Source organism: Anabrus simplex, chromosome 1 (assembly GCF_040414725.1).
Source record: "Anabrus simplex isolate iqAnaSimp1 chromosome 1, ASM4041472v1, whole genome shotgun sequence".
Taxonomy (NCBI): domain Eukaryota; kingdom Metazoa; phylum Arthropoda; class Insecta; order Orthoptera; family Tettigoniidae; genus Anabrus; species Anabrus simplex.
This window is the reverse complement of record NC_090265.1, coordinates 1,225,649,987-1,225,668,712: the sequence shown is the minus strand read 5'-3', so window position 1 is coordinate 1,225,668,712 and position 18,726 is coordinate 1,225,649,987.

The following is an 18,726-nucleotide window of genomic DNA, read 5'->3' as shown; positions in this document are numbered from 1 at the left end:
AGAAGTTAATATTTTGGCAGTTTGAATGCTGATAGTCTTGCCGTCATGGTTCATATGGGCAATATGTTGATATATTTCTGATGAAATCGAGCCTCCTTCGTCGATTGACACCTTGATATGGGGTGTGGCTGCAATTGTTGAGAAGTTAACAATTTAGTGCTTTGAAGACTGAGAGTCTTGCCGGCATGGTTCATATGGGCAATATGTTGGTATATTTTTTATGAAATCAAGCCTCCTGCTTCGATTGACACCTTGATATGGGGTGTGGCTGCAATTTAGTACTTTGAAGGCTGATAGTCTTGCCGTCATGGTTCATATAGGCAATATGTTGGTATATTTCTGATAAAATCGAGCCTCCTGTGTCGATTGACACTTTGGTATGGGGTGCAGCTGCAATTGTTGAGAAGTTAATATTTTGGCAGTTTGAATGCTGATAGTCTTGCCGTCATGGTTCATATGGGCAATATGTTGATATATTTCTGATGAAATCGAGTCTCCTTCGTCGATTGACACCTTGATATGGGGTGTGGCTGCAATTGCTCGGAGTTAGTCCCATTTATGATCCCTTGTATAGCGGCCATCTTGCGCAATAGCCCCAGCGCCAGCCTTCTCTTATTATGTTACGCCCCTATGAGTACAGCATACCTATTAAGTCCTATAGCCGCCATCTTGTTCCAAGTTCAGCTCTAAGCTACATTAATCCGCTTTCCAGTGTTACCCCTCTATGAACAAAGCATACGTCTTAAGCCCTATAGTCGCCATCTTTTTCCAAGCTCAGCTCCAATTTCTCGGAGGGTAAGTTAGGTTAACGCGTGGTTAGCGTAACGTTAGGCCTGCAGTTAGCCCGGGTATCGAACTTGAAGTCTGTTAGGTTGAGCTTCCACTCTTATGCGGTTAGCCCGTGTGTTGAACTTTGAGTCTCTCAGGTTAAAACTTGTACTGTTAGGCTTCGAACTTGGGTCTCTACGGTTGACGACCTTAAATTGGGGGTCGAACCCGGGGTCCGTAAAGTCAGGCCTGAGCACATAGCTAGCTTAAGGTCATGTAAGTTTAAGAGCGAGCTCTTAGCTAGCAACACGCATCGCGCTGTGACGTCACTCACCGTATCAGGCCTCGTCCAGGAGCCACTGAATACCGGATGCCGCCGAACCCCTGAAAAACCGCTACCTTTATATTTATTAACTGGAGAAAGGAATCAGTACACATGCACACACGTTTTAGAATTTCTAAGCCATAGTAGGGAAGCAAAACATAATAGTGATACGCGAAGTGTTTTAGAAATGTCTAGTACACGCAAACCGATATATATATTTGTTGAGTAAGATTGCATGCTGTACCTTTTGAACAGCTACCAAGATAGCTCCGTACATAGTTCTATCAATGAATGTTGGCTTAGCTATGAGTATTTTATTATCAGTTAAAAGGCTCATATCTAGTCTTTACGAACATTTTCTATAGTTTTACCATTGCATTTTTGAACAACTTCCACAGATCTTTCTCAAATTTGTTTCCTGCTTGTTTACGTACACTATTATTAAACTCTTCATGATTATTTAGCCAATTAGCTGCAATTCAAAGCTTGTTTTAGGGCCACATAGTGAAATACGAAATGTGTTCGATTCCTGGGTGAAGAAGTTTTCACAGATCTCAGTAGACTTTTTACACTCTGGAAGAAACGGTAAGTCATTATGAAGTTCATGTTGTTCTGATGGATACCCTACATTAACCTAGAAAATACAGCCAAAGTGCTCGTCTTCTTCAAGCTTTGATAGATCAATAGTATCTGGAGTAAACCATAGAAATCCACCGTATGGAAGGGGGTGACACATTTTCCAGCCCTCTGTTCAACGTAGGTGATAAACTTCGAGGGTTGCTTAGAATTAAATTATGTCAAGAACTTGTTGTTAGCCTCGCCATAGTGGTATGACACATGGCTCATACCTCCTCGAAACCCTTACTCTACCACCAGTAATTCTAGTTCGATGTCCCAGCGTAAGTCCAGATGTTGTGAAGTAGTGCGCGTCTACTGGTGGTAAGGTCAGGGATTCGAAGTGGTATATGCCAAGTGTCAGACCGCTACGGCGAGGCTAATAACATGACACTATTTATCCGTAGTATGACCAAACATAGCATTGTTGAACAAGTTGTTGTCATTCTTGCCATAGCGGTGTGACACATGGCATATTCTTCCTCGAATCCCTGACTCTACCATCAGTACTTCATCATAATCTTGCAGTAATTGTAGTTCGATGTCGGTGTAAAGGAGCATAGTATCCCAAGTATGCCAAGGCTATGTGAAGAAGTGCACAGGATTTGCATAGTTCAGTTTCTTTCTTTTTTCCAAGTTGCTTTACGTCGCACCGACACAGATAAGTCTTATGGTGACGATAGGACAAGAAAGGGCTAGGAGTGGGTAGAAAGTGGCCATGGCCTTAACTGAGATACAGCCCCAGCATTTGCCTGGTGTGAAAATGGGAAACCACGGAAAACCATCTTCAGGACTGGTGACAGTGGGGTTCGAACCCGCTATATCCTGAATACTGGATACTGGCCGCACTTAAGCGAGTGCAGCTATCGAGCTCGGTAGTTTAGTTTCTAAAAGACTCAAAGATGTCTGCTAAAGGAATGGTGTCTGACAACAAATAAAGTTCGCTATACCCTCCCAGGTTTTTAATGTTAAAGTGATTACACACAGTTGTAGCTTGTTGATAAGCTTCATTACTAACATCTAGCTGATTTAGTTTGTTGAAGAATACTTCCTTAGGAGGTAAGCACTCGTCATTTACTTTTTGCCATAGAGTAGAGGAAATCATAGCGAAAGACTCCCCTTTTTTTTTGGCATGAGAATCGATTTTCCCTACTCCAAAGTTATTAGTTGTTTCGGAAAACGATGTCAGATAATGAATCCCCTTTTTCTAGGCTGAGCGTCAATAACCTGTCCGTATCCACAAATCGAAGATTAAAATTATCGACGTGCTTCGTGAAAGAACTGTAATTTTCTTCCGAGTTAGGGATAACCCCTGAACTGAGGTACATCCCAACTGTTTTACAGTAGAAAGCATCATGTGTAATGAGGTTATGGATAAATACCGGAAAGGGGTTACGAGTTCAGTTTCTAGCGTCGCTATTTTCGTGGTGTAGCTCTGGCCAATAGCCTTCCAGCTAGGGTCAATTCCTAGAAATTGATACCTTAAATTATTAGAGTTATTGCAAATTATCACAATGAAGATCTTCTAAAATACACGGAATTGAAGATCTATGATTAGAATGTATCATTTGTCTTTAATTGGAAAGACAGCCGGATTTCATATTCACACATTAAAACTTGTACACCTGAAAATTGGCAAAATAATAACCAGAATATTGTCATTGGCCTAGAATATAGAGCGAGCCTTTTAAATGTTCCTTACTCTTCCCGTAAAGAACCTTACGAATATATGCCCGTAGCCTGGGAAATTTGTTTCCCCATTTCTAAGAATTTTTGACGTACGTACCAATTCGCACTGAGCAGGAATATCGGTATTCTTTTCCTTGAAGCAATTAGTGACTCAGTCATTATCTCTCCCCTTTCCACTCTCGTAGTTAAGCGAGCGGGCACTTCCAGTGATTTCTGCCGAGGTGTACAGCTTAACTAGGCGGACTTTTCGCAACGGAAATATTCTCTTCTATTGTCCATATAATCTTCCAGGCGATGTCTGTATGTACATACTTGCCGGTGTGGTAATATTCCCCAAGTGAGCAACCAGCTTCCCAATATGTATTTGTATATTATATCAATAACATCTAGCGTGTAGAGGGGGAGTGTTCATTCTGGTGAAAGAAGAATTTGTAAGCTACGAAAAAGTTAAAGATGAGACACATGAAATTCTAGGTTTAAGGCTCATTTCTAAAGATAATAGGCAACTTGATATATTTGGAGTGTACAGACCGGGAAAGGGTAGCACAGACACGGATTCAGAATTATTTGATAAGATAATCAGCTATGTAGGAAACGACAAGGAAAGAAATGTGATTGTAGCGGGAGATCTGAATTTACCAGATGTCAATTGGGAAGGAAATGCGAACGACAGGAAGCATGACCAACAAATGGCAAATAATATGGGAAGGACAGCTGACCCAGAAAGTGATGCAACCAACCAGAGGGGAAAATATCCTGGATGTGGTGCTGATAAAACCAGATGAGCACTATAGAGAAACAGAAGTAATAGATGGTATTAGTGATCATGAAGCTGTTTTTGTGGTAGTTAAAAATAAATGTGATAGAAAGGAAGGTCTGAAAAGTAGGACTATTAGGCAGTACCATATGGCTGATAAAGCAGGCATGAGGCAGTTTCTAAAAAGTAATTATGATCGGTGGAAAACGGTAAATAAAAATGTAAACAGACTCTGGGATGGGTTCGAAGAAATTGTTGAGGAATGCGAAAACAGGTTTGTACCTTTAAGGGAGGTAAGCAATGGCAAAGACCCACCTTATTATCATCGAGAAATAAAGAGAATAAGAAGGAGGTGCAGACTAGAAAGAAATAGGGTAAAAATGGCTGTGGAAGCAAGGAGAAATTGAAAGAACTTACTAGAAAATTGAATCTAGCAAAGAAGGTAGTTAAGGATAACATGAAGGCAAGTATAATTGGCAGTCATACACATTTTAATGAAAAATGGGAGGGTATGTATAGGTATTTTAAGGCAGAAACAGGTTCCAAGAAGGACATTCCAGGAATAATTAATGAACAAGGGGAGTGTGTATGTGAGGATCTTCAAAAGGCACAAGTATTCAGTCAGCAGTATGTATTGTTGGTTACAAGGATAATGTCCAGATAGAGGAAGAAACTAAGGCTAAAGAAGTATTAACATTTACATATGATAACAATGACATTCACAATAAGGTACAAAAGTTGAAAACTAGAAAAGCGGCTGGAATTGGTAAGATTTCTGGCGATATACTAAAGACGAAGGGTTGGGATATAGTACCATATCTGAAGTATTTATTTGATTATTGTTTGGTAGTAGGAGCTATACCAGAAGAATGGAGAGTTGCTATAGTAGCCCCTGTGTATGAAGGAAAGGGTGATAGACATAAAGCTGAAAATTACAGGCCAGTCAGTTTGACATGCATTGTATGTAAGCTTTGGGAAGGCATTCTTTCTGATTATATTAGACATGTTTGTGAAATTAATAACTGGTTCGATAGAAGGCAATTCGGTTTTAGGAAAAGTTATTCCACTGAAGCTCAGCTTGTAGGATTCCAGCAAGATACAGCAGATATCTTGGATTCTGGAGGTCAAATGGACTGTATCGCGATTGACCTGTCTAAAGCATTTGATAGGGTGGATCATGGGAGACTACTGTAAAAAATGAGTGCAATTGGACTATACAAAAGAGTGACTGAATGGGTTGCTACATTTCTAGAAAATAGATCTTAGAGAATTAGAGTAGGTGAAGCTTTATCTGACCCTGTAATAATTAAGAGGGGAATTCTTCAAGGCAGAATTATCGGACCTTTATATTTTCTTATATATATAACTGATATGAGTAAAGGAGTGGAATCGGAGGTAAGGCTTTTTGCGGATGATGTTATTCTCTATAGAGTAATAAATAAGTTACAGGATTGTGAGCAACTGCAACGTGACCTCGAAAATGTTGTGAGATGGACAGCAGGCAATGGTATGTTGATAAACGGGGTTAAAAAACAGGTTGTGAGTTTCACAAATAGGAAAAGTCCTCTCAGTTTTAATTACTGCGTTGATGGGGTGAAAGATTCTTTTGGGGATCATTGTAAGTATCTAGGAGTTAATATAAAGAAAGATCTTCATTGGAGTAATGACATAAATGGGATTGTAAACAAAGGGTACAGATCTCTGCACATGGTTATAGGGGTGTTTAGGGGTTATAGTAAGGATGTAAAGGAGAGGGTATATAAGTCTCTTGTAAGACCCCAACTAGAGTATGATTCCAGTGTATGGGACCCTCACCAGGATTACCCGTTTCAAGAACAGGAAAATATCCAAAGAAAAGCAGCTCGATTTGTTCTGGATGATTTCCGACAAAAGAGTAGCGTTACAAAAAAGTTGCAAAGTTTGGGCTGGGAAGAATTGAGAGAAAGAAGGAGAGCTGCTCGACTAAGTGGTATGTTGCGAGCTGTCAGCGGAGAGATGGCGTGGAATGACATTAGTAGACGAATAATTTTGAGTGGCGTTTATAAAAGTAGGAAAGATCACAATATGAAGATAAAGTTGGAATTCAAGAGGACAAACTGGGAAAATATTCATTTATAGGAAGGGGAGTTAGGGATTGGAATAACTTACCAAGGGAGATGTTCAATAAATTTCCAATTTCTTTGAAATCATTTAGGAAAAGGCTAGGAAAACAACAGATAGGGAATCTGCCACCTGGGCGACTGCCCTAAGTGCAGATCGGGATTGATTGATTGATTGATTGATTGATTGATTGATTGATTGATTGATTGATTGATTGATTGATTGATTGATTGATTGATTGATTGATTGATTGATTGATTGATTGATTGATTGATTGATTGATTGATTGATTGATTGATTGATTGATTGATTGATTGATTGATTGATTGATTGATTGATTGATTGAAATCTTGATGGGATCCTGCACGGGTAAAATAGTTGCTAGTAGTTTTAGCAGAAACGTTGAAGTGGTAGTGCTGCACTGCTTAATTATAGCATGATGAGGCAGGTAATATGTTGGCTTGTTGGTTTGCGTTGTCACAAGTTCAAAGTGATGAAAATCATTATATTCTGTCATGAACTTGACATAGTCCTTCTTCAAGTATTGTTGACAATGTAACCGTTGTTCAATTTGATTGAGACAATGAATGGCGTATTTAAATTAATCCCCAAGTTTCTCATGATGTTGTTTAATGGGCAGTCTTACAACTTATCTTCCGGTGCTATCCCCAGTAGTGCTGTTCACAAGGTGTTCATCGCATTGGATTTCTTCCTTAGAACGCGGGGGAGGCATATTTCCTCTCGTTATCAGAACCGTTCGACCTGCATGTGTACAGTTCGTTGCTGCGAACAAAACAAGACATTACTTTCTAGCTGGTAGACTTTAGAGAGTGTGGTGGTATCTTGGCCGATAAGATCCAGCCAAATTCAGTGCCCTGTGTAGTATGGGATGATTTTCTTTCTTGAGTTGACCACGACGCAGTATGTCACAAATACAGAAAACCCCAGTAGTATTCAACTTCACCTGGTGTACTAAAATGAGTCTCCGCCAAGAGGAATCGTGAAAGATGCCAGTAAGACGTGTCAAGCTGTGCTGTAGGGAACTGACCAGTCATGCGAGGAAGTACAGCACAAACAATAGGATTGTTGTAATCTGTGACCCTTGATTTAACTTGATTTTGACAAATTTGTGATTATTCAGTGTCCTTAACTTCAAATCCCATTTATAGGCATCCAGTACCGACTCAATTCAATTCCCATGCGATCTGCCAAATGCCTGGACAGGAAATGCATCTGAGACTCACTATCGAGCAGAGCTCGACATCGAAGCGTATTCTCACGTTTGTCTGTTACCCTACCATAGCTGTTGATAATAGAACTTCTTTGCTCTTCACAGCCAAGTAGGTTTACTGCTGGGTCTGGTAGGTTTCGGATGTAGTAGAAACATTGTAGGAAGTAATTTGCTTCTTGCGCAACAGAGTATGATGTCTATTATTGCAGATTCGAGAATTTCCTGATCTACCCTCTTCAAAGTATGAGTAGCATCCAGGCAGCTAAAATACACTTCTTGGCGAAATCTATTCTATTTCCAACGCCGGCTTCGTGAAACCCAGGGCATTCTTTTAGGGTGTGAGAAGCATTACAAAACTCACAATCAGTTGATGTCGTGACAAAGGAATTCTTACTACCGTTATTACCACAGTGTGTAGGTACGATCTGTTGCTAATCATTTTGGTGTTATTCAGGGTTGGTTAACTCCAGAGCGTGACAACTATTCTATAAGAATGCTACAAAATCCTTCAAGTGAGGGAACTACTTGTCTGAGCATTTAGATTCTCACTGTTTTCTAAGACTGAGGCTAATTCGGTCTAGGACTAAGCGAGATAACAAAACCTCATGCAGAGGCACGTCTGTCTCCATTACTTCAACAGCGCTCAGGTTGCTCAGATGTTGATTTAAAAATACCGTACTCTTCAATCCTTAGATGATTCTGTTTCCTCTGATGGAAGATCTAGCAGTTTCTTAACATGTAGGTCTACAGTCAAATTGGGGTTATTATATCTCTGAAATGTTAATTCCAAGCTACCTCGAAAGTGCCCAGTAAGAGGTAATCCTTCAATCAATTTGTGAAGTTCTCCCGATAACCATTACTGTAAGTAATAGTACCTCTGTATGTTTGTACAGGCATGAATATAATTTTTTTGCTAGTGGCTTTACGTCGCACCGGCATAGATAGGTCTTATGGCGACGACGCGATAGGGAAGGCCTAGGAGTTCGAAGGAAGCGGCCGTGGCCTTAATTAAGGTACAGCCCGAGCATTTGCCTGGTGTGAATATGGCAAACCACGGAAAACCATCTTCATGGCTGCCACATAGTCGAGTACCTCGCCTTCTTTCTCCCAATTCTTCCCAGCCCAATTTTTAAATTTTTTTTGTAACGCTACTCTTTTGTCGGAAATCATCCAGAACAAATCCAGCTGCTTTTCTTTGGATTTTTTCCAGTTCTTGAATCAAGTAATCCTGGTGAGGGTCCCATACACTGGAACCATACTCTAGTTAGGGTCTTACCAGAAACTTATATGCGCTCTCCTTTACATCCTTACTACAGCCCCTAAACACCCTAATAACCATGTGCAGAGATCTCTACCCTTTATTTAAACTCCCATTTATGTGATTTCCCCAATGAAGATCTTTCCTTATTTTAACACCTACATACTTATGATCCTCACAAGGAACTTCCACCCTATCAACGCAGTAATTAAAACTGAGAGGACTTTTCCTATTTGTGAAACTCACAACCTGTTTTTTTAACCCCGTTTATCAACATACCATTTCCTGCTGTCCATCTCACAATTTTTTTCGAGGTCACGTTGCACTTGCTCACTAATTTCTTACGCTATACAGAATAACATCATCCGCAAAAAGCCTTACCTCTGATTCCACCTTTTACTCATATCATTTATATATATAAGAAAAATGTCCAATAATACTGTCTTGAACAATTCTCCTCTTAATTATTACAGGGTCAAATAAAACTTCGCCTACTCTAATTCTTTGAGATCTATTTTCTAGAAATGTAGCAACCCATTCAGTCACTCTTTTGTCTAGTCCCTCATTTTTGCCAGTAGTTTCCCATGATCCACCCTATCAAATACTTTAGACAGGTCAATCGCGATACAGTCCATTTGACCTCCTGCATCCAAGGTTTCTGCTATATCTTGCTAGAATCCTACAAGTTGAGCTACAGTGGAATAACCTTTCCTAAAACCAAACTGCCTTCTATCGAACCAGTTATTAATTTCGCAAACATGTCTAATATAATCAGAAAGAATGCCTTCCCAAAGATTACACGCAACGCATGTCAAACTTACTGGTCAGTAATTTTCAGCTTTATGTCTATCACCCCTTCTTTTATACACAGGGGCTACTATAACAACTCTTCATTCATTTGGTGTAGCTCCTTCAACCAAACAATAATTATATAAGTACTTCAGATATGGTGCTGTATTCCAACCCATTATCTTTAGGATATCTCCAGAAACCTTATCAATTCCAGCCCCTTTTCTAGTTTTCAACTTTTGTATCTTATTATAAATGTCATTGTTATCATATGTAAATTTTAATACTTTTTAACATTAGTGTCTTCCTCTATCTGGACATTATTATTGTAACCAACAATCTTTAAATACTGCTAAGTAAATACTTCTGCCTTTTGAAGATCCTCACATTTTAACACACAACGCATTGTTTCTCATTTCACTGATATATTCACCGGAAATCTTATGCCCGTAATAATGCTATCTGAGTCCTGGCTTTAAGAATCAATCCCGTTTCATTAGTCCACATGGAAGGCTATTTACTAATCAGGAACGACAGAATGGTGAAGGGAATGAGAAGTGTGGCAATATGCATACGGAATGCCCTGAAGTTTTAAATAACTCTTAAAACGCCGAGTCAGTTCACCAACAGTTCCGAATTCCTATTTATGGAATTTCAAGTTCGTAGTGTGAAGTGCCTGCTTGTAGAAGTGTATCGTGCGCCGAAGCCCGGACATGTGGAAAAGCTGGAAGGAGCACTTCTGGTTTTCCTCTCCAGCTATAATTTTATTGGGAGACTTTAATACTAATCTGAAAAATCACAACTCCTCCAAGACTAAATGATTTGAAAACAGTTTTACTTCCCTTAATATGTCTATCCTACCGCTAAATCCTACTCACCATACAACCACTTCCCGCACCCTGTTTTTCCTAACCAATAACGCGAACAGAATACAGACCCACGGACAATTACCCACCCCTGGATTATCACACCATGACTTCATTTATTTTTCCTCAAGTGCACAAAATACGAACCCAAATTGATTACATACCGAGACATTAAAAATATCAAGTGGGCGCGGTGCTGTGAGCTTGCATCCAGGAGATATTCGATTCGAACCCCATTGTCGGCAACCCTGAAGATAGTTTTCCGCGGTTTCCTATTTTCACACCAGGAAAATGCTGGGGCTGCACGCTAATTATTACCACAGCCGCTTTCTATCCTTTTCTAGGTCTTTTCTGTCCCATCGTCGCCATAGGCATACCACTGACGACCTCAACAGACATTCTAGCACCCTATCATCAGCACAGACAGACGAACAAACGAAAAAGAAACAAGAGAAAGAATTATTTCCAAAAAGAGACATATGACCAATCCATTTCAATTTTCCCACGTTACACCACACGATGTTAGGACCGTAATATCTGGAATACAATCGGACGCAACTGGTTGTGATGGAATAAATTTGCCACAGAAAAAAAAAAAACATCTGGAAATTCTTCTCCCCACAGCCACACACATTATAACACTTCTCTCATGACTGGCATTTTCTCTTCAGATTTGAAGTGTGCCATAATACGACCTTTAGAAAAACAAGAGGAACCAAACAACCCAGTATACTTTAGACCAATTTGTATGTTTCCCTGTCTTGGTAAAATTCTCGAAATAATTGTACACAAAGAATTCTTCATTTATCTTCAAAAACACAATCTACTATCAATCAGGATTCCGACCTAACCACCACTACAGCATTCCTGAACGTTTCCATACCATAAGACTTAAATACAGGATTTGTCTGCGTAGACCGAGACATATTACTGACAAAATTCAAAGCTATAAATTTTTCCCCTACACCATTATATTGGCTGCAGTCATATCACACAGGACGTCAACAATGTGTATCAGTAGACACTAAGACCACGAGCTAGTAACAAACAGAAGCAGGCGTAATTCAAGGCAGTGTCCTGGCACCACACCTCTTCTCCATATACCTAAATGACTTACCAGAAAATCTAAGAATATGCAAATACCACTTATATGCAGATGACATACAGTTACTGCATGCACACAGGCAGACCCAAACGTCATTCACGTGGCCGTAAATAACGTAAACGCAGACCAAAACAGAATTTGAGACTGGACTCTTAATAATTCCATTAAAGTTAACCCAAAAACTCACAAGCCATCATCGTAGGATCCAAAAATAACCACAATAAATTGGAGAGAAAAAAGACATTCCTCCGATTATGTTCCAGGGAATGGAAATCGGTCTGAAAGACTCCGTGAAGAATATTGCTCTAATCATTGAAAAAATCTAACTTGGTCAGAACATGCAACAAAAATCTGCGTGAGTAATTCATTGTGCTCTACGGACCGAAACACCGCTTTACTTAAGAGATGACCTTCAGTACCTATCATCGAGAAATAATCACCAAATAATGTAACTAACTAACTCCCCGCTAAGTTTCCCTACCCATCACACTACTAGTTACAGTGATTCATTTATCCCCGCTATTACCGCTCGCGGAATTGCCTGCCGGCTCAAATTGATACATTCGTAGTACCCAGCTGTTCAAAAGAAGGTGTTGCAAACATTACTTACATATAAGAACGTAATCTATAGCACTTTCTGCATGTAGATATTAACTGTAAGAACTAGACGATAAGCTTTTCCAGTTAGTCTGTAAGTTACACAATTTTCTTTAGTATGTTGTAGAATTTAACATATCGTTGCTTCACGGGTAAAGCGTTGTATTCCACAAAGCTCTTCCTATCCATTCTTCTCCTTAAGACTGGTCACGCCTCCCAGCCACATACGCAGTCCATCAGAACAATGCCCGTTGTGTTCGTTTTACTATACCGACAAGTAAACGAAAATGAATCTTACTTGCATTATACACTAGGAGCGCGTAAATACGTAATACAAACATACATTCCTATAGTACGGTACAGTAAGGTTAATTTTCCTTTACATGTGGGCATAGAAAAATGAACACAACAAAATTTGTTCTGATGGACTGCATATCCATACGTGGCTGGGAGGCGTGCCCATTCTTAAGGAGAATAATCGGTAGGAAGAGCTTTGTGGAATACAACGTTTTACCGGTGAAGCGACGATATATTAAACAGTGCATTATGGTTGGGAATAATAGATGGCTCTAGAGCCTGAGCCACGCCATAGAAAACAAGAACCGAGCCCGATAGCTGTAGTCGCTTAAGTGCGGCCAGTATCCAGTAATCGGGAGATAGTGGGTTCGAGCCCCACTGTCGGCAGCCCTGAAGATGGTTTTCCGTGGTTTCCCATTTTCCCACCAGGCAAATGCCGGGGCTGTACCTTAATTAAGGCCACGGCCGCTTCTTTCCAATTCCTAGGCCTATCCCATCGTTGCAATAAGACCTATCTGTGTCGGTGCGACGTAAAAGAAATAGCAAAAAGAAAAAAAAGAAAACAAGACGATAATAAATAAAAATAAGTATCAGAACAATCAATCCTCTCACAAATTCATCCAAAGTCATCAGGGTGAAAGTTGTGATAGCAAGTCTGGCAACCAAACTTAAGAATAATAATGTTATTGGTTTCACGTCCCACTAAATACATTTTTATAAATTTTGGAGACTCCAAGAAGCCGGAAGTTTTACCTGTACGAGACTGTCGTGTTTAAGTACTTTCGAATAGAACCGGACTGAAGCAGTATCGAACCTGCTAGCTTGGGCTCAGAAGACCTGAAATCTACGACCTGTGCTGCTCAGCCCGGCGCAACCACAATGTATCAAATAACAATCTGTGCAGTTGTTCTGCTTTGTTTCACTTCACTTTCCATACAAGATAGGAGAAGAGGAAGTACTTCATTCCTGCAAAACTTGCACTCCTGGTGTTTCATTAATCTTGAAGTTTCATGGCCCACACCCACAGATAAATTTGGTTGAGTGACAAAACTGTGATTTAAGACGTTGAAAAGGCTCCTTCTGACCCATTTCGAGGGTTAATTCGACCTCAAACCTCGTCTAGAATGACATTACGTTACTAGCCCCAATGGGTTCTCCAGGAAATCTGCAAGTTAGAGGGCAGCTTCTTATCGTCCGACTCATCAGCTGAACGCTCAGCGTTGAGGCCTTCGATTTAGAGGGTCCAGGATTCGATTCCCGGCAGGGTTGGGAATTTAATCACGTGCGATTAATTCCTCTTGCTCGGGGACTGGGTGCTTGTGTTTGTCCCAACACACTCATCTTCATATTCGGACAACAGACCAAAGTACCAAAAATCACACAAACTCGCAACATTGTTTACATCCCTCCACGTAGGGTTGGCGTCAGGAAAGGGAGCCGGCCATTAAACATACCCAAATTCGCATGTGCGATACAGTTCACACCAGCGATGCCGCAAGATGAAGGAAAAGCGGTTCAAGAAGAAGAGGAGGGTAAGTTCTTATTCTGATTATAATAATTGCTCTGATCCCACTTTTTACAGCCTGTAAATGTGCCAGCACTATTTTACCATGTTATTTTGTCTATAACTCACCCACACTGTTGCAATGCTTACGACTGCTTTGTTTTTCACGGATCACCTTGATCGCTTTTGAAATACTGGAGAAACCTAAAGAAATTCACCAATTTCCGTTAGACGCAATATTTAACTAATCTCAAAAATGACATAAATCGACACCTGAGAATTAATACCTCGTAAATTATATTTTTTCTGAAACAGGTATTTGGACAGAAGGTCGTTTCTATTCAATGAAGAAAAATAGAAAAGACTGAATTATGCCGCCGTCCAGCGACTAGTTGGCAAACTACGTGTATATTTGCTTAGGTGGAATTTAGTGTGAAGTACTCGTTGACCATTGGTAACTGTTAAACATTTTTGATTCAGTTGTTTGTAATAAAGCTTATTTAATAAAATAAAACAACTAATTTAAGTTAAAATTGTCAAATATAAATCAAGTAATAATTTCAAGTCAAAAAATAAATTATTTCCGCCTTCGATGCAATATGCGTCACACTAGCAAATGTACCAGTGCTTCGCTAAGTTATTCCAGGGGAACTCATTCCAGATTCCCGCACTTTTCTTCCCGCGTAACACCGCCTCATGCTAACGTCACGTGGAGGGCTCCTGTCGATACCTGTTGCGGTGATCGATAAGGAACTCGCTTCCAGTATATGTCTATTTTGGGGCACGTAGACTCTTGTAATATTTTCCTTCTTTTGTTTACTGTTGTGTTAAACATGAGTAAGGATTTTAAATATAAATTTAATTGTGTTATAGCACAATGTACCAAAATAACTGGTGTTTTGTACCGCAGATTTCCAAAACGTAGGGGGATTAGGCGAGTGTGGGTGTTGCGCTGCAAGGAAAGTGACAAGTTTAATCCTAATAATGCCAGTGTATGTTCCATACATGTTCGTCCAGAGGATTATGAACGAGATTTGAGAAATGAAATATTAGGATTACCGCAGAGCAAAATCCTGCGCTCAAATGCTGTTCCGTCTCTGTCCTTTGCAAATTGACATGGTGATAGAGCTTCGTGTTCAACCACTAGCACCATTCACAGCCAAATAGCGTACTACTTTTAATACGAAACGGTATTTAAATACGTAATAAATTTGAACAGCTACGTGGAAGTATGCTTGTAACTCAATTAGTAAACTTTTTCTGCGTGCTACGGTATAGTATAAAGGCTCGGGTACGATTCCAGGTACTGAAACAGTTCTTTCATATATTTTTACTTCGTTATGTTGTTTGCCAGCATAACCTTTTTATGTGAGAACATCGAGTTACGACAGTATATTAGCTTACAACTATTCATACATACACTTCGAACGTTAAGTAGTTGGGCTTATTTTACTTAACTAGCGTAGTTTCGACTTTGTATACGCATAAAACGCGATAGCTCAGAAGGTTCATCTTCCTTTGCAGGTTTCCATTGATATATATTTGGGCCACGAAGTTAGGAGCGTGAAGAAGCAGGCACAGTCGACATTACAGACTTTGTCACCAAAGAAGAGAATGATCAGGCGACTAGCCCTGAATTGCTTCAAAATGTGGAGACCTTAAAACAGCTAAGTAGGTGGAGATATTGGAAAAAGAAGCCGCGATTTTAATACGAAGAGAAGCCGGTCTAAAGTAGCTCAAGGTACCTAGGTATCTCGTCTCAATAAGACGACAACGACCGTCTCCGCCGAAAGTGAAGGAGGGGGCACAGAGAGGAAGTACTTCGTGGTTAGGATTCTGTCCTAGTGTTTTACGCCAGGATCGATGTTTTTTGGGAGGCAACAAGCGAGAATAATAGACCTCGGAAGACATAACATGTGCTTTGTCATTCAGATCGCTTTTCAGAGAAGCATATGATTAATTGGGAAACCGGAACATTCCTTCACCATGCCGGTCAACCTTACAAAAAGAGATTGAACGCTTTGAACAGTGGTGCTAGCTATTACAAGAAGTCCCGAAAAGATAAATTTGACAAAATGAATATAGACCGATGTATTTCACACGATTCATCTGATTACCGTATGCATAAGGCGGCCTCACAGCAACGTCCAAGTAGTGATGGTTCGAGGGCTGTTGGCTGCATGGAAGCAACCCATATTTTATTACTTTCACTTGAAAATGACCTCAGAGTTGTTAAGAAACATAATTAGTAAATTTGAGGCTTGTGACATTTCATGTTGTCGCCGTAACTTGTATCAAGTGGGGGGGGGGAGGGGATGCCGAGCTAAACGTCCCCAAGGACAAGACCTTTTTCTCGAATCCAGTGGATGATAAAAGGAAAGTATGGATGTTCTGTGATGTACGCCATCTCTTGAAATTTTTGAGAAACAACTTTTCCACTTTTTAGGTGAAGGTTTGACGTTAGCTGATGGTTCAGAATTTCAGAAGAAACCTATTACAAACTCAAACAGGGACTTATCAAGTACACGCCATATTAATGACGCTCATTTGAGTGTAACTGGCAGACGCCATCAGAATATGAGAATGGCTGCGCAGTTGGCTTGAGGAGCCAGGAAAATACTCTGAAGCGCTTTCTTGAGGTGATCAAACAAGTGAGAATTGGTAATCCGAAAACCTTACTTCCTTTTCAGGAGGGGTTCATCATTACTATAAACCCTCTCTTACGACTTTTTGAAGACATGAAACATGCAATTCCGCCTTATATTTTAACTGTCAGTTCAACCAAAACTGCTTTGAGAATTTTTTCAAGTGTCCTGGGACTGGGAGATTTTTTATAACAATCCATCCCCTTTTAAAGTTCGTAACAGAATTCGACTTCTACTACTTACAGGCAGTAATGACGTTCCTCTCTCCCGTAGTGTGTAATTGAAAGCTGAAAATAATTCATTACGGAGTGATACCGGTATTTTTCATCCTGATGCTGGTAATGGAGGAAGATTTCTTGAACTTCGAAAGCAATGAATTATGTATGGATGTTTTAAGGGGCCTTAACAACTGGACCCATAGGTGACCCGGATGAAACGTTGGAGTTGCTAAGGGTGGAAGACTGAGCGAGGACTTCGAAACTGAAGACGTAAACCATAATGCAGTTAAATATCTTGTAGGCAACTTGGCATTCAAATGTCGCTCTGTTGATGGCAGCTTGGATGATAAAGGTGAAATGTTTTCCTTGCCACAGGAATCAATCATTTCAAACGGATGCCTTACTCTGCCAACCGAAGAATGGTGTCAAAAAGTTATGCAGTTTGAGGTACTATTTGGGAGTTCTCACGGGTTTTATATGCATAAATGTGAAAGAGTAATGCAGACTTTGACATCTACAGTATAATTAAATTAAAATTTCCATCACTTGACGAGAATATTGTTACTGTATCGTATCACCATATTACAGTCCAGATATCTGCATTTTACGTTAATAAAATATTCGAATATAGCAGCATGCAGAGCCCGAACTCCGTGTTTTAGAGATAGACGAACCCGGTAGCTCGAGCTGCAGCCCTTGCAGTTACTCATGAAAACTCCAACGGGAAGCAAGATTAATTTTGGACTTAGTCGTGAAGTCCCCTAGATGGCGTTCCCAAGCGAGTCAGAAAAAGAGAAGAATATCGCGAGACAGAGACAGAGATGTTTGAATTTTTCACGTGAAGCCAGTAGTGCCAACAACACGTAGCCAAGTCTGAGCACTCCAGGCCTAGTAGCGTGCTAATCTGACGGTGAGATGTTATTTCCACACGAATGCTAGCTTCAGCGAATATAAAACACTGCAAAGTATTGATTGTAATTATGGAACATTATTTGCACCACAGCAGTGACGAGTAGGCATGTTTCCTTACTTAAACTCAAACAACCGTTGGAAAGGGACAGCAGGTACACAAAGACAATCTCTAGTCAGAGCCGTGAAGTACCCAGGAAACTGGAAGATATTATATAAGGTAGACAGCCGTGTGAGTTGGACACGCCCCAAACTCGGAAACTAACCAACACGCCTAGACATTTTTTCGGCTGGGTGGCCCTCACTTGTATTCGCAACTCAATCGGCCCAAGAAACAATAAATAGGCAGACGCCTAGTTGACAGTCGCCTCCCCTACAACATCTTCTCCTGCATTATCTCAGGCGTGGACACCGCCCTTACTGAAAAGGACATTCTCAACGAACTTCGTATCACCGGCGCCCCAGTCCACGATGTCATCAGGCTCCAGGAACATTCCACCTACTCACCATCAACGTACGTGCTGGCCTATGTACACAGCCAAAAGATGGGGTTAACATCGTAAACAACGGCGTGACCATCAAGATCAGACACCACAAAGTAGAGCCCACCCCGGCGTACATAGTGAAGCAGCACTTGGACGACCCTAGCACCACTCCCTACATCAATGAACACCAGCTCCCTACTACACCGTCTCCCAAATCCATCCTTCCCACAACTACCACTACGACCACTACTACCACCATCATCACTTCGGCCTTTAGTCCTTCTTATACTGCCACTATTAGTACCACGTCCAGCCACCCCTCTCCTCTAATGGCATCATCCATCACTTCCCTAAACTCCACACCACCCAGCCCCCAGCAACCCCCTACCAACCATACAGATGCAACCAAAGCAACACAGTCAGCCACGCAAGGGAACGCAGCCACCACCGCAACTCCGGCACCTCAGCAGCTACCACCACCGAGCTGTGTTATTCGAGGCGTAGATCCAGCCATCACATAGACAGAAATACTCCGAGAACTCCAAGCAGCAGGAATACAAGCCCGCCG